Source organism: Salmo salar, chromosome ssa06 (assembly GCF_905237065.1).
Source record: "Salmo salar chromosome ssa06, Ssal_v3.1, whole genome shotgun sequence".
Taxonomy (NCBI): domain Eukaryota; kingdom Metazoa; phylum Chordata; class Actinopteri; order Salmoniformes; family Salmonidae; genus Salmo; species Salmo salar.
The window spans coordinates 76,781,435-76,803,235 of record NC_059447.1 but is presented as its reverse complement, the minus strand read 5'-3'; the positions used below and the strand labels follow the sequence as shown (position 1 = coordinate 76,803,235).

General features: G+C 41.7%; 1 protein-coding gene across 2 annotated transcripts in view; it reads left to right on the top strand.

The window, feature by feature from the left end:
* The window catches only part of LOC106608081 (MAM domain-containing glycosylphosphatidylinositol anchor protein 2), a 398,494-nt gene that overhangs the window by 34,482 nt on the left and 342,211 nt on the right, over nucleotides 1-21,801 (top strand). The gene's annotated exons all lie outside the window — the stretch shown is intronic.

The window sequence follows — 21,801 nt, the reverse complement described above, 5'->3', positions numbered from 1 at the left end:
ATAGAGGAGTTCTGTATCTATAATTCTTAAAATAATTGTTATGTTTTTTGTGAACGTTTATCGTGAGTAATTTAGTAAATTCACCGGCAGTGTTCGGTCGGAATGCTAGTCACATGCTAGTCACATGCTAATGTTAAAAGCTGGTTTTTGATATAAATATGAACTTGATTGAACAAAACATGCATGTATTGTATAACATAATGTCCTAGGGTTGTCATCTGATGAAGATCATCAAAGGTTAGTGCTGCATTTAGCTGTGGTTTTGGTTTATGTTTCATTATATGCTAGCTTGAAAAATGGGTGTCTGATTATTTCTGGCTGGGTACTCTGCTGACATAATCTAATGTTTTGTTTTCGTTGTAAAGCCTTTTTGAAATCGGACAGTGTGGTTAGATTAACGAGAGTCTTGTCTTTAAAATGGTGTAAAATAGTCATATGTTTGAAAAATTGAAGTTTTTGCATTTTTGAGGTATTTGAATATCGCGCCACGGGATTACACTGGCTGTTGAGTAGGTGGGACGCAAGCGTCCCACCTAGCCCATAGAGGTTAAATCGGGTACGTTTTTTATCCGGCCGTGCAAATACTGCCCCCTATCCCCAACAGGTTTAAGACAGTCAGTCGATCCAGAAAATGTCAAGAACTTTGAACGTTTATTCAAGAGTATTCACAAAAATCATCAAGTACTAGCATGAAACTGGCTCTCATGAGAACCACCACAGTAAAGGGAGACCCAGAGTTAACCTCTGCTGCAGAGGACAAGTTCATTAGAGTTACCAGCCTCAGAAATTGCAGCCCAAATAAATGAGTTCATGTTCAGAGGAGACTGTGTGAATCAGGCCTTCATGGTCGAATTTCTGCAAAGAAGCCACTACTAAAGGACATCAATAAGAAGAAGAGACTCGCTTGGGCCAAAATAATGAGCAATGGACATTAGACCAGTGGAAATCTGTCCTTTGGTCTGATGAGTCCAAATGTTATTTTTTTGGTTCTAACCGCCGTGTCTTTGTGAGATGCAGAGTAGATGAACGTATGATCTCCGCATGTGTGGTTCCCAATGTGAATCATGGAGGAGGAAGTGTGATGGTGTTGGGGTGCTTTGCTGGTGACACTGTCAGTGATTTATTTAGAATTCAAGGCACACTTAACCAGCATGGCTACGACAGGATTTTGCAGCGATTCGCCATCCCATCTGGTTTGCGCTTGTTGGGACTATCATTTGTTTTTCAACAGGACAATGACCCAACACACCTCCAGGCTGTGTAATGGCTATTTGACCGAGAAGGAGAGTGATGGAGTGCTGCATCAGATGACCTGGCCTCCACAATCACCCGAACTCAACCCAATTGAGATGGTTTGGGATGAGTTGGACCGCAGAGTGAAAGAGAAGCAGCCAACAAGTGCTCAGTATATGTCAAATCAAATCAAATGTGGGAACTCCTTCAAGACTGTTGGAAAAGCATTCCAAGTGAAGGTGGTTCAGAGAATACCAAGAGTGTGCAAAGCTTTCATCAAGGCAAAGGGTGGCTACTTTGAAGAATCTAAAATATATTTGTATTTGTTTCACAATGTTTTGTTTACTACATGACTCCATATGTGTTATTTCATAGTTGTGATGTCTTCACTATTATTCTACAATGTAGAAAATAGTAAAAATAAAGAAAAACCCTTGAATGAGTAGGTGTGTCCAAACTTTTGACTGGTACTGTATGGAACACACACACATACACACACACAGGCACACATACAAATACATATTAAACCCCCGCCCACGTCGAGAGAGACCGACGATATAGACCTTACATTTCATTTTCAATTAAACTCAAAATGTTAGTGGTCCTGGAGAGATACAGAGTTTGCAGGCTAGGCATTTTTGTTCTTGTTCATTCTGTCTCTGTCTGAGATAATTATGTTGTACAGTAGTCTGACTGTGGCTGGCTGCCTAAAACACAATTTATGCATCATCCGAAAACGTGGTCAGAGGCTCTGTATGGAAGATGTGACGCAATTGCGGAGCCTCCGGAAGCATGGAAAGGCAAAATTGAGCTGTGTACCGCATCGCTGTGCGCCTCCCAATTTCTTTACAGTTCAGAAGGCTCCATATAGTATCTCCGCAATGACATGATTGGTTGATGGTAGGTGGGGCTGGGGGTGGGGGTGGGAGGTCCTGTATAAACACAAACTCACTTCCTGATTACCCTGGTCCTCCTCGGTCTCAGTCTATTTTGAGTAGCCTTGTCTTGTCCTGTCCTGCCTGTGTAGCTCGGTCCTGGCCTTGGCCCTGTCTGAGTCTATATATGGATTGACTTTGTTCCAACATGGCTTGACAACAACTATACACCAATACAACAGTCAACTGTGTAGCCTGGCCCTGCACTTCCAGGGCTGTGGGCCTACATTTATACAACAGTAGCTCAATGTAGCTCAATGCAAGCTCAATGTAGCCCAGTCCTGCCTTGCCAGTGCTGTGGACTACAGTAACAAAACAGTAGTCTGTGCAGCCTGCTCAATGTAACTCAATGCAAGCTCAATGTAGCCTGGTCCTGGCCAGCCAGTTCTGTACTGTAGCCCAGGGCACTAGCAGTAGTAGGCAGGCAGCCAGGGAGGCTGGCTGTAACTCACAGCCAATTAGTCAATTCTCTCTCACACAGCAGATTAAAGCTAGAACCCTTAGTTGCTACATCCATTTTTTAACATAAATTAATATTTACCCATTGAGCCTTCAAGAATATAACTTAGAAATGCCTCATGAGCTTAGTTCAACTGTCATACCCAATGATTTATATATACACTATATGACCGATAGGGGGTACTGTGTTGAAGCCACCGTGCCTCCATTTTGGCACTCCCCCAACGTAAAAAATATTTTGAAGGCTATAGAAATGCATGAGTTTTTGCCGCATTTATTGTATTACAGACAACTTAATGCATACTTTTAAATTATATTATGTGAGCTAAACATGAAAACAAATCATGAAAAACATTTTCCTTAAATTATAATTTTGAGATTACTAATGTTACTGTCCCTGCTACAACAAAAATACTTAAATGCCTTTAATGTAAATACTGTAGAATTCCATTCATTCCTATGGAGGACTGCTCCTTCTGGGGAGTGACAATAAGGCCAACTAGTGGCTTCAAACATCTCAGTGGTCGTACCACATCAGAACCCCACGTTTTTTTGTAAACAACGTACATTTAAGCAAACACTGTATTGCCTCAAAACATGGTTAAAATTATACATTTGATATCATGGATGGCCAGTCCTTTCATGCATTGAGAGTGGTTACATTTCTCCAGCCCCGTCCCATAGCTTTTTAGTGAAACAGGGGCAGGGAGTACACTTTGTTATTGTTTCAATTAGGGATTTTAGCTTTATCTGAGCCAGAATGGTCCTTTTTAGAGACAGTGGCTTGCGAAAGTATTCACCCCCCTTGGCATTTTTCCTATTTTGTTGCCTTTACAACCTGGAATTAAAATAGATTTTTGGGGGGGGTTGTATCATTTGATTTACACAACATTGCTAGCACTTTGAAGATGCAAAATAATTTTTATTGTGAAACAAACAAGAAATAAGACAAAAAAAACAGAAAACTTGAGCGTGCATAACTATACACAAACATTTAAATATTTCCCCTTAAACCACTTGAGTGTTGCTTTAGCAGTATGCTTAGGGTCATTGTCCTGCTGGAAGGTGAACCTCCATCCCAGTTTCAAATATTTGGAATAATGAAACAGGTTTCCCTCAAGAATTTCCCTGTATTTAGCGCCAACCATCATTCCTTCAATTCTGACCAGTTTCCCAGTCCCTGCCGATGAAAAACATCCCCACTGCATTATGCTGCGGGATGATTAGAGTTGTTGGGTTTGCACCAGACATTTTCCTTGATGGCCAAAAAGCTCAATTTTAGTCTCATCTGACCAGAATTCCTTCTTCCATATGTTTGGGGAGTCTCTCACATGCCATTTGGCAAACACCAAACATGTTTGCTTATTTTTTTCTGGCCACTCTTCCGTGAAGCCCAGCTCTGTGGAGTGTATGGCTTAAAGTGGTCCTATGGACATATACTCCAATCTCCGCTGTGTAGCTTTGCAGCTCCTTCAGGGTTATCTTTGGTCTCTTGTTGTCTCTCTGATTAATGCCCTCCTTGCCTGGTCCATGAGTTTTGGTGGACGGCCCTCTCTTGGCAGATTTGTTGTGGTGCCATATTCTTTCCATTTTTTTTATAATGGATTTAATGGTGCTCCGTGGGATGTTCAGTTTCTGATATTTTTTTTAAACCCAAGCCTGATCTGTTCTTCTCCACAACTTTGTCCCTGACCTGTTTGGAGATGTCCTTGGTCTTCATAGTGCTGCTTGCTTGGTGGTGCCGCTTGCTTAGGGGTGTTGCAGACTCTGGGACCTTTCAGAACAGGTGTATATGTACTGAGATCATGTGACAGATCATGTACCACTTAGATTGCACACAGGTGGACTTTATTTAACTAATTATGTGACTTCTGAAGGTTATTGGTTGCACCAGTTCTTATTTAGGGGCTTCAAAGCAAAGGGGGTGAATACATATGCACGCATCACTTTTCAGTTTTTTTTTTTAATCATTTTTTGAAACATGTAATTTTTTTCATTTCACTTCACCAATTTGGATTATTTTGTGTATGTCTATTACATTCAATCCAAATAAAAATCTATTTAAATTACAGGTTGTAATGCAACAAAATAGGAAAAACTCCAAGGGGGTGAATACTTTTGCAAGGCAATGTACATATATAGATTTAAGGTTACTGTACATACCGATTGGAATAATGTGGAGAAAACCCCATTGTGGGATATTTGTAAATCTTTATACTTACTAAATTGTGTGCTTAATCCATATGATCTGGAATAAAATTTGAATATTTTTCCTTATACTGAATTCCTAAAATATCACTCTTACAGTTTCTCTCATTTTGTGGCGTGCTTTATCTTTGGGTAGAAGCTCATCCCCCTTACAACCAAAATACACACTTTATGAAGGGTATTGTAATGATGTACGCTGAGAGTCGGGAAGCAAGTTCAGGGAGTGAATACATTTAATAAATAAATGAACAAAACAAGAATCAAACATCACACCGACATGAAACAGGAACAATGACGACTGGGGAAGAAACCAAAGAGGGAGTTAAATATATAGGGCAGGTAATCAAGGAGGTGATGGAGTCCAGGTGAGTGTCATTATGTGCGTACCGCTGGTGACAGGTGTGCGCCATAATGAGCAGCCTGGTGACCTAGATGCCGGAGAGTGAGCACACGTGACAGGTATTATCATTTGTATTATTAGTAATATAGAAAAGTAATATCCATTGCTTTCAGAAAGATATTAACCTCTCTGGGCTAGGCGGGACGAATTCGTCCCACCTACGTAACAGCCAGTGTAATCCAGTGGCGCGATTTTCAAATACCTTAAAAATCCTATTACTTCAATTTCTCAAACATATGACTATTTTACAGCTATTTAAAGACAAGACTCGTTAATCTAACCACACTGTCCGATTTCAAAAAGGCTTTACAACGAAAGCAAAACATTAGATTATGTCAGCAGAGTACCCAGCCAGAAATAATCAGACACCCATTTTTCAAGCTAGCATATAATGTCACAAAAACCCAGAAGACAGCTAAATGCAGCACTAACCTTTGATGATCTTCATCAGATGACAACCCTAGGACATTATGTTATACAATACATGCATGTTTTGTTCAATCAAGTTCATATTTATATCAAAAAACAGCTTTTTACATTAGCATGTGACGTTCAGAACTAGCATACCCCCGCAAACTTCCGGGAATTTACTAACAATTTACTAAATTACTCACGATAAACGTTCACAAAAAGCATAACAATTATTTTAAGAATTATACATACAGAACTCCTCTATGCACTCGATATGTCCGATTTTAAAATAGCTTTTGGTGAAAGCACATTTTGCAATATTCTAAGTACATAGCCCAGCCATCACGGGCTAGCTATTTAGACACCCGGCAAGTTTAGCCTTCACCAAAATCAGATTTACTATAACAAAAATGTTATTACCTTTGTTGTCTTCGTCAGAATGCACTCCCAGGACTTCTACTTCAATAACAAATGTTGGTTTGGTCCCAAATAATCCATCGTTATATCCAAATAGCGGCGTTTTGTTCGTGCGTTCCAGACACTATCCTAAAGGGTAAATCAGGGTTACGAGCATGGCGCAATTCGTGACAAAAAATGTCTAAATATTCCATTACCGTACTTCGAAGCATGTCAACCGCTGTTTAAAATAATTTTTTATGCAATTTATCTCGTAAAAAAGCGATAATATTCCGACCGGGAATCTCCTTTTCGGTAAACAGAGGAAAAAACACAAAGATGGGGGCGGCCAGTGCATGCGCCTAAGCCCACTGTCCCTTGATCGGCCACTTGAGAAAGGCGATAATGTGTTTCAGCCTGGGGCTGGAATGACGACATTCAGGTTTTTCCCGGGCTCTGAGAGCCTATTGGAGCCGTGGGAAGTGTCACGTTACCGCAGAGATCCTAAGTTTTGGAAAGAGATGTCAAAGAAAGACAATAAATGGTCAGACAGGCCACTTCCTGTAAAGGAATCTCTCAGGTTTTGACCTGCCATTTGAGTTCTGTTATACTCACAGACACCATTCAAACAGTTTTAGAAACTTTGGAGTGTTTTCTATCCAAAGCCAATAATTATATGCATATTCTAGTTACTGGGCAGGAGTAGTAACCAGATTAAATCGGGTACGTTTTTTATCCAGCCGTGTCAATACTGCCCCCTACCCTCAACAGGTTAAATACAGTAAGCTGTATGTGTATCACTGTAAAAAAGGACAGAGGACATAGAAGACAAGTACAACATTCATCAGTTCTATGTAATTTCTCTTGTTTTTATGAGAAATACTGGAATGAAGGACATTCATGATCTCAGCAATTTACGAGTCTTGTAAGGGACATTCTATAACAGTCATAACAACTGACATCATCTGTTTTCTGTCTGTAAAACTGTTCTGGATCAAACTCGATCCCAAAACAAACAGATCATCACTGCGGTACGGCTTTTGAGAAGCCTAATGCTCACTCCAAAGTTGTATCTTTGATGTATGTTTGATGTACAAGAAGCAAATAAAATGGTATAACGTAACATACTGTAGGCGGTGAACACTGGGCACTATACAGACCTATATGCTGTATATGTGACCGACCGCCTTGATTTGGTCTTATGTAGCAACATTTGAAATTGTGTTTTTTACATTGGATAAAAGCAGAGACACAGAGCTACCAAATGGTATATCATACACTGCATTTGAGGAACAAGGGGAAAGTAATTCTGCTATGAAAGTTGATAAACTTGTAACCTCACTTTTGAGAAAATATCCTTTGAATATTTTGGTACTTACTGGAGAGCTCTTCTTTGTCTACATCCATTCAGCATCGTTCACACCCTCTTAAGCTTTAGCCCCATCCATCTCTTTAAGGGCACCCAAGCTAACTGGCTAGCTTTGGCTAGCTTGCTAGCTACTTCCAGACACAAATGAGAGAACAGCTCAATGACCATTTTACTCACCCTAGCAGAGCTGGTTAGGCTGTTTTTATGTTATCCAGAGTGTTGGTAACTGCAACTGTGCTGCTGGCAACAATTTACGTTAGCAGCTAAATGCAGCACTAACCTTTGACAATCTTCATCAGATGACACTCCTAGGACATCATGTTACACAATACATGCATTCTTTTGTTCGATAAAGTTCATATTTATATATAAAAACAGCATTTTACATCGGCGAGTGACGTTGACTAACTATTTTCCCTCAAATGCTTCCGGTGAAACAGCGCTACAATTTACTAAATTACTATTCGAAAACATTTTTAAAATGTAATATTGTCATTCTAAGATTTATAGATTAGCATCTCTTGAAAGCACCTGCAATGCCAGATTTAAAAATAACTTTACTGGGTAATCACACTTTGCGATAAAAGGGGATGCGATACTCAGAAAAATAGGCTAGCAATACAGGTCAGCGCCATCTTGGAACAATCGCATATCAAATCTAGTCTTGTATACTATTGTCAATAATCCCTTACCTTTGATTATCTTCATCAGAAGGCACTTCCAGGAATCCCAGGTCCACAACAAATGTATTTTCGTTCGAAAAAGTTAATCCTTTATGTCTTCTTGTTAGCGCATTCTGAAGGCTGCACCAAAAGTAACGTCGTGCGCGGGACTCCTCTCTTACCAAAATTGATTTTTTTTTATTTAACCTCTCTGGGCTAGGTGGGACGAAATCGTCCCACCTACGCAACAGCCAGTGTAATCCCGTGGCGCGATTTTCAAATACCTTAGAAATGCTATTACTTCAATTTCTCAAACATATGACTATTTTACACCATTTTAAAGACAAGACTCTCGTTAATCTAACCACACTGTCCGATTTCAAAAAGGCTTTACAACGAAAGCAAAACATTAGATTATGTCAGCAGAGTACCCAGCCAGAAATAATCAGACACCCATTTTTCAAGCTAGCATATAATGTCACAAAAACCCAGAAGACAGCTAAATGCAGCACTAACCTTTGATGATCTTCATCAGATGACACACCTAGGACATTATGTTATACAATACATGCATATCAAAAAACAGCTTTTTACATTAGCATGTGACGTTCAGAACTAGCATACCCCCCGCAAACCTCCGGTGAATTTACTAAATTACTCACGATAAACGTTCACAAAAAGCATAACAATTATTTTAAGAATTATAGATACAGAACTCCTCTATGCACTCGATATGTCCGATTTTAAAATAGCTTTTCGGTGAAAGCACACTTTGCAATATTCTCAGTAGATAGCCCGGCATCACAGGGCTAGCTATTTAGACACCCAGCAAGTTTAGCACTCACCAAAGTCAGATTTACTATAAGAAAAATGTTATTACCTTTGCTGTTCTTCGTCAGAATGCACTCCCAGGACTTCTACTTCAATAACAAATGTTGGTTTGGTCCCAAATAATCCATTGTTATATCCAAATAGCGGCGTTTTGTTCGTGCGTTCAAGACACTATCGGAAAGGGTAAATAAGGGTGACGAGCATGGCGCATTTCGTGACAAAACATTTCTAAATATTCCATTACCGTACTTCGAAGCATGTCAACCGCTGTTTAAAATTAATTTTTATGCCATTTTTCTCGTAAAAAAGCGATAATATTCCGACCGGGAAATCGTTTTTTATTACAAAGAGAGTGAAAGTAAAAGCATGCTATCCCCTCATGCACGAGCCTCAGTCTAATGGCCCTCTGATAGAGCACTTGCCAAACGCGCTAATGTGTTTCAGCCTGGGGATGGAATTACATCGTTCAGCTTTTTCCCGCCTTCTGAGAGCCCATGGGAGCCGTAGGAAGTGTCACGTCATGCCAGAGATCCCCTGTATTTGTTAGAGATGATCAAGGAGGGCAAGAAATTGTCAGACAGGCCACTTCCTGTAAGGAATCTTCTCAGGTTTTGGCCTGCCAAATGAGTTCTGTTATACTCACAGACACCATTCAAACAGTTTTAGAAACTTTAGGGTGTTTTCTATCCAAAGCCAATAATTATATGCATATTCTAGTTACTGGGCAGGAATAGTAACCAGATTAAATTGGGTACGTTTTTTATCCGGCCGTGCAAATACTGCCCCCTAGCCCCAACAGGTTAATGTGCTTCTTCTTGAGCCACTCCTTTGTTGCCTTGGCCGTGTGTTTTGGGTCATTGTCATGCTGGAATACCCATCACCGACCCATTTTCAATGCCCTGGCAGAGGGAAGGAGGTTCTCACCCAAGATTTGACGGTCCATCGTCCCTTTGATGCGGTGAAGTTGTCCTGTCCCCTTAGCAGAAAAACACCCCCAAAGCATAATGTTTCCACCTCCATGGTTGACAGTGGGGATGGTGTTCTTGGGGTCATAGGCAGCATTCCTCCTCCTCCAAACACAGCGAGTTGAGTAGATGCCAAAGAGGTCCATTTTGGTCTCAACTGACCACAACACTTTCACCCAGTTGTCCTCTGAATCATTCAGATGTTCATTGGCAAACTTCAGACGGGTATGTATATGTGCTTTCTTGAGCAGGGGGACCTTGCGGGCGCTGCAGGAATTCAGTCCTTCACAGCGTAGTGTGTTACCAATTGTTTTCTTGGTGACTATGGTCCCAGCTGCCTTGAGATCATTGACAAGATCCTCCCATGTAGTTCTGGGCTGATTCCTCACCGTTCTCATGATCATTGCAACTCCATGAGGTGAGATCTTGCATGGAGCCCCAGGCCGAGAGAGATTGACAGTTCTTTTGTGTTTCTTCCATTTGCGAATAATCACACCAACTGTTGTCACCTTCTCACCAAGCTGCTTGGCGATGGCCTTGTAGCCCATTCCAGCCTTGTGGAGGTCTACAATCTTGTCCCTGACATCCTTGGAGAGCTCTTTGGTCTTGGCCATGTTGGAGAGTTTGGAATATGATTGATTGCTTCTGTGGACAGGTGTCTTTTATACAGGTAACAAACTGAGATTAGGAGCACTCCCTTTAAGAGTGTGCTCCTAATCTCAGCTCATTACCTGTATAAAAGACACCTGGGAGCCAGAAATCTTTCTGATTGAGAGGGGGTCAAATACGTATTTCCCTCATTAAAATGCAAATGAATTTATAACATTTTTGACATGAATTTTTCTGTATTCTTTTGTTGTTATTCTGTCTCTCACTGTTCAAATAAACCTACCATTAAAATTATAGACTGATCATTTCTTTGTCAGTGGGCAAACGTACAAAATCAGCAGGGGATCAAATACTTTTTTCCCTCACTGTACTGACCAACTCATATAGACAGAAGCATGCTATATAGCAGACCAATCTAAACTCATCTCTTGGCATGTCCAGCCCACTCATTATCTCAACCAATCATGGCTAACAGAAAGGTTGCCTTGTTTTTCAATGGCTAAACCAACTAGGCTTGTAATTTAACAATTTTATTAGTATTTACAGATGGCATACAAGTCTGTTATTAAGGTACATGAAAGTTCATATGTTCCAGAAGGCATTTCTGCCAAAAAAACGTATTTTGATTTAAAAAAAATGGATGATGTTAAAATGGCTCTCCTGTGAAGTAGTGACCCGCGACATGCCTAGTTTCCTGAAACGAGTCACATATAATACTGTTTATGCCTCTCTCTCCATGCCGTCCTATGCATCAGTTCAGGCTCCTCATTTGTCTGCATCACCATGGGGTTTCTGCTGTTGAAAGAGAATGCAATGTGCCTGTGAGATGAAGGGAGCAAAAGCAGCTCACTAAGGAGTACCCTGCCTTGACTCAGTCGTTTGTTCACAGGCCTAGCTCGCAGAGGAAAAAGAAAGTGGAATGAGAGAAACGCTGAGAAAAAAGCTAATTTGATATAACCTCGAGGAGGTGCTTAGTTCCTCGGTATCAAACTTTAACAGGCGGTTGGTTAACACAGGAATAATAAAAGACAATAACCCTCCAATAAAGAGGCCTCTCAAAAGCTCACTACACTAACAGCCATTTCAATATCTTTATGAAAGTCTTATTACCTTCCTCCATGTTTATCTGCCTTGCCTAGGACGCGTCCTGGATCCAGGGGCTTATTTCCTCCTCACTGCATCTTACTTCCTGTCCCATTTCCCGGTTTCTGGTTTATCTCTCCCAAAGCCAAGGTGCAACAATATAAACCAACAAGGCTTATCACTGGGCTTCAGTTTTAAGTATTAACAGTTAGAGAGGGAGTGAGAAAGAGAGAGAGGGGAATGGGAGAGGGAGAGAGGGGGGAAGAGGGAGACAGACAGAGAGGGGAAGAGAGAGAGAGAGTGGCGGGATAGCGAGATAGGATTAAATTATCTCTTTTGAAGGTGTGGCGGGCAGCTGTGGCGGCGTCTGCATCAGATGAGAGGGAGGCCATTATTAATATGCTATGACACAGGCACACATCTCAAATGATCCTGGATGGTTCGTCATGGATCATAAAATTCCCCAAGGTGCCTTTTGCTCATCGCATACTGAGAGCCGCTACTGCTAACAGCTCCCTTATAAATCATCATGGTTGCTCCACTAGAGGGAGAGAGAGGAAGAGGGAACGATAGAGAGACAGGGGAGGTTGTAGAGAGAGAGGGAGATAAATAGGGAACGGTTTAGAGAGAGAGAGAGGGAGATAAATAGAGAAGGGTTGAGAGGGGGTGGGGGCAGAAAGTTGGGGAAAGGAGAGCTTTCTGACCTGGGCCCTGACAGTGAATCTCAGTAAGACTAAAATAATGGCGTTCCAAAAAATGTCAAGTTGCCAGGACCACAAATACAAATTCCTTCTAGGCACCATTGCCCTAGAGCAAACTATATCTACCTCAGCCTAAACATCAGCTCCACAGGTAACTTCCACAAAGCTGTGAACGTTCTGAGAGACATGGCAAGAAGGGCCTTCTACGCCATCAAAAGGAACATAAAATTTGACATCCAAATTAGGATCTGGCTAAAAATACTTAAGTTATAGAAACCATTGCCCTTCATGGTTGTGAGGTCTGGGGTTCGCTCACCAACCAAGAATTCACAAATAGAACAAACATGCAGAATTCTGCAAAAACATCCTCTGTGTACAACGTAAAACACCAAATAATGCATGCAGAGCAGAATTACGACAATACCAGCTAATTATCAAAATCCAGAAAAATGATGTTAAATTCTACAACCACCTAAAAGGAAGCGATTCCCAAACCGTCCATAACAAAGTTCTCACCTACAGAGAGATTAACCTAGAGAAGAGTCCCCTAAGCAAGCTGGTCCACAAAAAGACCCCACAGAGCCCTAGGGCAGCAATGCAATTAGACCCAACTGAATCATGAGAAAACAAAAAGATAAATACTTGAGACATTGGAAAGAATTAAGCAAAATAACAGAGCAAACTGGAATGCTATTTGGCCCTAAACAGAGAGTACACAGTGGCAGAATACCTGACCACTGTGACTGACCCAAAATTAAGGAAAGATTTAACTATGTACAAACTCAGTGAGCATAGCATTGCTATTGAGAAAGGCCGCTGTAGGCAGACCTGGATCTCAAGAGAAAGACAGGCTTTGTGCACACTGCCTACAAAATGAAGTGGAAACTGAGTTGCACTTCCTAACCTCCTGCCAAATATATGACCATATTAGAGACACATATTTCCCTCAGACTACACGAACTCACAAAGAATTTGAAAACAAACCCAATTTTGATAAATATCTATTATGTGAAATACCACAGTGTGCCATCACAGCAGCAAGATTTGTGACCTGTTGCCACAAGATAAGAGCAACCAGTGAAGAAAAAACACCATTGTAAATTCAACCCATATTTACTGTATGTTGATTTAGTTTCCCATTTGTATTTGAACTATTTTCACATTATTACAACACCGTACATACACCCTGATGAAGACAGCATGGCTGTCTAAACGTTGGTCATAAAATGATTACATCTGAGCTCCTAGAGTATGCGGCTCTCCTTTTCTTTTACAACACCATACATAGCCATAGTATGACATTTGAAATGTCAATATTCTTTTGAAACTTTTGTGAGTGTAATATGTACTGTTCATTTCTGATTGTTTATTTCAATTTTGTTTATTATCTAATTCACTTGCTTTTGCCATGTAAACATGTGTTCCCCATGCCAAAAAAGCCCTTTCAATTGACTTGAACTGAGAGAGAGAGGGGTTAGGGTGGGGGGAAAGAACACAACCTCAGTGTTTAATTAGATCGCTCAGACATAATACTGTTCGTTTTGAGCAGTTAGACTCAGCAGTCATTGGTGGGGCTGTGTTTATAGATGACAAGAAGGCCATTGGACAGTTCTGGTCTGTCTGCATGGCCTGGGAATGGGTGCGGTAAGTGTGTCGTGTTGAGGAAATATGATGCAGACGACTCAAAAGTAGTGCACTAAATAGGGAATAGGGGTTGCGTCGGTCACAAAGACTGTCATAAAGACATTGTCATAATCATGACATAGCATGTCATAAAGAGTCACAACAGCTTATGTCAAATTCACAAAACCTGCCTTTACTGTTATAATTTCCCAACACAAATCATTCCACTAGACCTTGCTACTGGCAAACAAGTTTACCTTAAGTGTTGCCGATTTGTTTCTACATTTGTTTCCGGATTATTTGAAAAGCGAAGCACACTATAAGTGCTTTATAAGAATGTTTCTGTTCCTGTGCTCTGTACTGACCTTCCTTGCTGGGCATGGATTTCTTATGTATGGCACCTTAAGACTTTTGAAACATTCATCTTGTGCTCTGAAGTGCCATATCAGAGGGGTTTGCACTTTTAGGACTATTCCATTGGTTCCATTGAGCCAGGCAAGCTTAATCAAGCACAGCAACCCATACAATTTGAACCCAAGTCTATGGAAGAAAGGGAGAGAATCGGTGTTATAGTACTGACAGATAGTTCCCGTCAGTGTGTATTTAGTGTGTTATAATACTGAGAGATAGTTCCCCTCAGTGTGTAGTCAGTGTGTTATAGTACTGAGAGATAGTTCCCCTCTTTGTGTAGTCAGTGTGTTATAGTACTGAGAGATAGTCCCTCTCAGTGTGTATTTAGTGTGTTTTAGTACTGAGAGATAGTTCCCCTCTGTGTGTAGTCAGTGTGTTATAGTACTGAGAGAAAGTCCCTCTCAGTGTGTATTTAGTGTGTTATAGTACTGAGAGATAGTTCCCCTCAGTGTGTAGTAGCTACCAAGAGTCCACTTATGGTGAACTGAGAGCTATACTGCTTAGTATTACTGAAAGATAGATCCACTCACGGTGTATTACAGTAGTACTGAAAGATCCACTGCACTATTTGGACATCCCTGTGATTAACCAGAACTCACTCCACTGTATGGACATCCCTGTGATTAACCAGAACTCACTCCACTGTATGGACATCCCTGTGATTAACCAGAACTCATTCCACTGCATGGACATCCCAGTGAATTAAAACCTAGGAAGAGCAATCAACTGGCTGGAGATATAGAGGTTAAACAACACTATCCACACAGGAAATGGGTTCTGAGCAACTGGGTAATTGAAATTTCATACCCTTCTCCTTTCCTCCCCTCCATCTCTCCCCTCCTTCTCATCCTTCCATCATTCCCCTGATAGATAATCCAAATGAGCTGTCATCCATGATTGATTTCCACATGTCCGTATTTCAGGGATGGCGCCTTTGCCCTGTGTAAGCATCATTAGGAAGAGGCCTATTGCCTGTAGCATGGCGTGGGATGGTGCAGTTAAGGCAGATCACAGTGTGTGTGTGTGTGTGTGTGTGTGTGTGTGTGTGTGTGTGTGTGTGTGTGTGTGTGTGTGTGTGTGTGTGTGTGTGTGTGTGTGTGTGTGTGTGTGTGTGTGTGTGTGTGTGTGTGTGTGTGTCTGATGGGATGTCATGGTGGTAATCTATAGTAGGGACGGATCACAGTGCAGATCACAGGCACAACATGCACCGTATATGAGCAATAAACACATTGGTACGCAATTATACACATTCGTAGTAAACTACTCGTTCAAGGTTTTTCTTTATTTTTACTATTTTCTACATTGTAAAATAATAGTGAAGACATCAAAACTATGAAAAAACACATATGGAATCATATAGTAACTACAAAAGTGTTAAACAAATCAAAATATATTTTGGATTTGAGATTCTTCAAAATAGCCACCCTTTGCCTTGATGACAGCTTTGCATACTCTTGGCATTCTCTCAACCAGCTTCACCTGGAATGTTTTTCCAACAGTCTTGAAAGAGTTCCCACATATGCTGAGCAGTTGTTGGCTGCTCTTCCTTCACTCTGCGGTCCAACTCATCCCAAACCCAAACAACCATGCTTTGAACTCTAAATAAATCACTGACGGTGTCACCAGCAAAGCACCCCCACACCATCACACCTCCTCCTCCATGCTTCATGGGAGATCATGCAGAGATCATTGGTTCACCTACTCTGCGTCTCACAAAGACACGACAGTTGGAACCAAAATTTGGACTCTTGGCCAAAGCAAGTCTCTTGTTCTTATTGGTGTCCTTTAGAAGTTGTTTCTTAGCAGCAATGAGACCATGAAGGATGGATTCACGCAGTCTCCTCTGAACAATTGATGTTGAGATGTGTCTGTTACTTGAACTCTGTGAAGCATTTATTTGGGTTGCAATTTCTGGGGCTGGTAAGTCTAATGAACTTATCCTCTGCAGCAGAGGTAACTCTGGGTCTTCCTTTCCTGTGGTGGTCCTCATCAAATCAAATCAAACTTTATTTGCCACATGCGCCGAATACAACAAGTGTAGACTTTACCGTGAAATGCTTACTTACAAGCCCTTAACCAATAGTGCAGTTCAAGAAGAAGAAAATATTTATCAAGTAGGCTAAAATAAAAAGTAATAATAAAAAGTAACACAATAACGAGGCTATATACAGGGGGCACCGGTACCGAGTCAGTGTGCAGGGGTACAGGCTAGTTGAGGTAATCTGTACATGTAGGTGGGGGCGAAGTGACTATGCAAAGGTAACAAACAAACAGCGAGTAGCAGCAGTGTACAAGACGGGGGGTGTCAATGTAAATTGTCCGGTGGCAATTTTTATGAATTGATCAGCAGTCTAATGGCTTGGGGGTAGAAGCTGTTGAGGAGCCTTTTGGTCTTAGACTAGGCGCCCCGGTACCGCTTGCCATGCGGTAGCAGAGAAAACAGTCTATAACATGGGTGACTGGAGTCTCTGACAATTTTATGTGCTTTCCTCTGACACCGCCTATTATATAGGTCCTGGATGGCAGGAAGCTTGGCCCCAGTGATGTACTGGGCCGTTCGCACTACCCTCTTTAGCGCCTTACGGTCAGATGCCGAGCAGTTGCTATACCAGACGGTGATGCAACCAGTCAGGATGCTCTCGATGGTGCAGCTGTAGAACATTTTGAGGATCTGGGGGCCCATGCCAAATCTTTTCATTCTTCTGACTGGGAAAAGGTTTTATTGTGCCCTCTTTACGACTGTTTTTATATGTTTGGACCATGCTAGATTATTGGTGATGTGGACACCAAGGAACTTGAAACTCTCGACCTGCTCCACTACAGCCCCGTCGATGTTAATGGGGGCCTGTTCGGCCCACCTTTTCCTGTAGTCCACGATCAGCTCCTTTGTCTTGCTCACATTGAGGGAGAGGTTGTTGTCCTGGCACCAGACTGCAAGTTCTCTGACCTCCTCCCTATAGGCATCGTTGTCGGTGATCAGGCCTACCACTGTTGTGTCGTCAGCAAACTTAATGATGGTGTTGGAGTCGTGTTTGGCCACGCAGTAGTGGGTGAACAGGGAATACAGGAGGGGACTACAGGAGGGTACACACCCCTGAGGGGCCCCAGTGTTAAGGATCAGCATGGCACACGTGTTGTTGCCTACTCTTACCACCTGGAGGCAGCCCGTCAGGAAGTCCAGGATCCAGTTAGTCCCAGAGTCCTTAGCTTAGTGATGAGCTTCGTGAGCACATTGGTGTTCCTTTTGTCCAGGTGAGAAAGGGCGGTGTGAAGTGCAATTGAGATTGCGTCATCTGTAGATCTGTTGGGGCGGTATGCGAATTGGAGTGCGTCTAGGGTGTCCGGGAGGATTCTGTTGATGTGAGCCATGACCAGCCTTTCAAAGCACTTCATGGCTACTGGCATGAGTGCCACGGGGAGGTAATCATTTAGGCAGATTACCCTCGCTTCCTTGGGCACAGGGACAATGGTGGTCTGCTTGAAACATGTAGGTATTACAGACTCGGTCAGGGAGAGGTTGAAAATGTCAGTGAAGACACTTGACAGTTGCTCCATGCATGCTTTGAGTACATGTGCTGGTAATCTGTCTGGCCCAGCGGCTTTGTGAATGTTGACCTGTTTAAAGGTTTTATTCACATCTGCTTCCGAGAGCGTTATCACACAGTCATCCAGAACAGCTGGTGCTCTCGTGCATGTTTAAGTGTTGCTTGCCTCGAAGCGAGCATAGAAGGCATAAAAGCCAGTTTCATCACAACGCTTGATGGTTTTTGCGATTGCACTTGAAGAAACTTTCTAAGTTCTAGACATTTTCCGAATTGACTGACCTTCATGAAATGATGGACTGTCGTTTCTCTTTGCTTATTTGAGCTGTTCTTCCATAATATGGACTTGATCTTTTACCAAATAGGGCTGTCTTCTGTATATCACCCCTACCTTGTCACAACTGATTTGCTCAAACGCATTAAGGAAATAAATTCCACAAATTAACTTTTAACAAGGCACACCTGTTAATTGAAATGCATTCCAGGTGACTACCTCATGAAGCTGGTTGATAGAATGTGAGTGTTTAAAGCTATCATCAAGGCAAAGGGTGGCTACTTTGAAGATTCTCATATATAAAATATATTTTGATTTGTTTAACACCTTTTTGGTTACTACATTATTCCGTATGTGTTATTTCATAGTTTTGATGTCTTCACTATTATTCTACAATGTAGAAAATAGTAATAATAAAGAAAAACCCTTGAATGAGTAGGTGTGTCCAATCTTTTATCAGTGTCCAAACTTTATCAGCTGGATTGCCTGATTTGCGATTTTTTGTTTGTGTTATTTACCATATTTAGCTAACAGCCTCCATGTAAATTCTCCATTACTTGTGCAAATATTTTACCATTCTGTTAATAGATGCCCAGTGAGCTTTTTTGCATTTTTTGGCACCCCCTTGAGTACCGAACCGGTAATACTGTATATCCCGGGATGAAAGGAGGACGGTATGATGATAAGAAAATCTGGATACCGCCCAACCCTAGTCCAAACACACCACTCTGTGGGGATCACAAGTTCAGCAGTACGCGTACACACACACTCATACACAGTCATGCACGTATTAAAGTACTGTATGAACTCACACGTACTTACCAGTGGAGGCTGCTAAGAGGAGGTTGGCTCATAATAATGGCTGGAACGGAGTATATGGAATGCCATCAAACACATGGAAACCATGCGTTTGATGTATTTCATACTATTCCACCTATTCCGCAACAGCCATTACAATGAGCCTGTCCTCCCCAATTAAGGTGCCACCAACCTCCTGTGGTACTTACATATACTGATGAACATAGTAACACATACACACTCTAACAATAAACCCACACACACATGCACACACCTGCATGCACACAAGTGGCCTGGTGCATTCACAATAACCTGGAACTCACTACAGATGAAACCATGGAGATGGTGGTTGACTTCAGGAAACACCCCCAACATCTCTCCCCCTCGAGATTGATGGCTCAGCTGTTATCACGGCTGAATCATTCATATTCCTGGGGACAATGTTCTCCCACAACCTGAAGTGGGATGTCAATATCACAGCAGTCACCAAGAAAGCACACCAGTGGATGTTCTTCTTGTGGTAGCTGAAAAAAATCTAATTCTCCCAGTCAATCCAGATCCGGTTTTACACATCGATACATTCACACACAGACACACACTCTCTCAGGAAACTGCTGTGCAATTAGACACAGTTTACTGTGCGTGAAATGGACAAAATGGAAGCATGTTCCTCCTCCGCATTAGTCTACTCTGGGTCACCAGTTTATTGCCTTGTAAGTCATGTGTCATGGCTGGTCTTAACAATGGACGAGGGGGGACATATTTTTTCATGCAGGGTCATTGATTGACCCCTCTCTGAACATACAGTATCTTTATGGAATTGGAACGACCCAATGACCCTTATTGTTGGTGTCACGTCCTGACCAGTAATAGGGGTTATTTGTTATTGTAGTTTGGTCAGGACGTGGCAGAGGGTATTTGTTTTATATGGTTCGGGGTGGTGGTTTGTTTAGTAGGTTATTTGATTTATGTATTCCGGGGGTTTTTGGGCACTGTTCTTTGTTAGTGTATTTCTATGTTCTGTCTAGTCTTTTGTATTTCTATGTTTTGTTAATTGGGGTTGGACTCTCAATTGGAGGCAGGTGTTTTCTACTTGCCTCTGATTGAGAGTCCTATATATAGGTGTGTGTTTGTTGAGTACTTTGTGGGAGATTGTTCTGTGTATAGCCTTGTGCCTTACCAGCATGTATATAGTCGTTGCGGTTTCTTTGTGTATGTGTTTATTTTGGTTCTCCTTCTTCACCAAATACAAGAAGATGAGTGCAAATATTCCTGCTGCGTTTTGGTCCACTTTATCCGACGACAACCGTTACAGTTGGATTCGCCCTGCAGTAAGAAACTTCTAACCATCCACCAATAGCATTGCATAACTGAAATGTATGTTGGTGGTGGTAATATGTTTACCATCAATCTCGAGGGGGAGAGATGTTGGGGGTGTTTTCTGAAGTCAACCACCATACCCTCGAAAAACTGACTATCCTACCGATCCTTGACTTCTATCACAGTGCCATCCGTTTTGTCACCAAAGCCCCATATACTACTCACCACTGTGACCTGTATGCGCTCATTGGCAGGCCCTCGCTACATATCCGTCGCCAAACCCACTGGCTCCAGGTCATCTATAAGGCTTTGCTAGGTAAAGCCCCGTCTTATCTCAGCTCACTGATCAACATAGCAACACCCACCTGTAGCACACGCTCCAGGAGGTATATTTCACCGGTCATCCCCAAAGCCAACTCTTGCTTTGGCCGCCTTTCCTTCCAGTTCTCTGCTGCCAATGACTGGAACGAACTGCAAAAGTCACTGAAGCTGAAGACTTACATCTCTCTCACTAACTATAAGCATCAGCTGTCAGAGCAGCTTACCGATCACTGCACCTGTACACAGCCCATCTGTAAATAGCACACTCAACTACCTCATCCCCACATTGTTATCTTTTTGCTCTTTTGCACTACAGTAGCTCTAATTGCATGTCATCATCTGCACATCTATCACTCCTGTGTTAATGCTAAATTGTAATTATTTCGCCACTATGGCTTATTTATTGCCTTTCTACATTTGCACACACTGTATATTGATTTTTCTGTTATGTTATTGACTGTATGTTTGTTTATCCCATGTGTAACTCTGTGTTGTTGTTTTTGTCACACTGCTTTGCTTTATCTTGGCTAGGTCGCAGTTGTAATTGAGAACTTGTTCTCAACTGGCCTACCTGGTTAAATACAGTTGAAATAAAAATAAATTAAATAAATAAATGTTGGTGCTGGGTTGTTGTTTGACCTGTAATTAAGGCAACATAATCCTGTCATTGTTTGAGTTACTAGTTTTGTAACCTCTAGACAGTATATGTCAGGTGATTATACTGTCATTCATATCATAGGTCTAACAGTACTGTAGAGCTTATTTTACTTGCACACAATATAGGTGGGTTGCCCATCCTGCCCCTTAGTGGTCCACTGCCCTGCAGCGCCCCAACACACCCCTCTCAGCTTTAGGATCTTAGTGAAACATTCCTTGTTGGTGTCAGGTGTGTTAGGCTAAGCCCAAAGTGACAACCCACGTGATGGCAGACGCCCGGGGCCCTGACGTGTGCATGTTTTCAACACAGACTCCTTTTGTCATACAGCATTCCATATAAGGCATCCAGACCTTTTGAAAGTTGCACAGTATACCCTTAATATTTAAACAAATCTAGTGATACTGTACACAACTTGACTATTCTTACATACATTGTGGAAGGATATCCAACCTTCCAATTAATCGCAATGCATTTATTAGCCACTATAGATGTTAGGTTTCTTCTGATAAATGTCTTCAGTATCAACATTTCCAAGCAAACAAAACCAGGAACAAGGCAGAATTTGCAGACATGCTGAGATAAAATAACATAC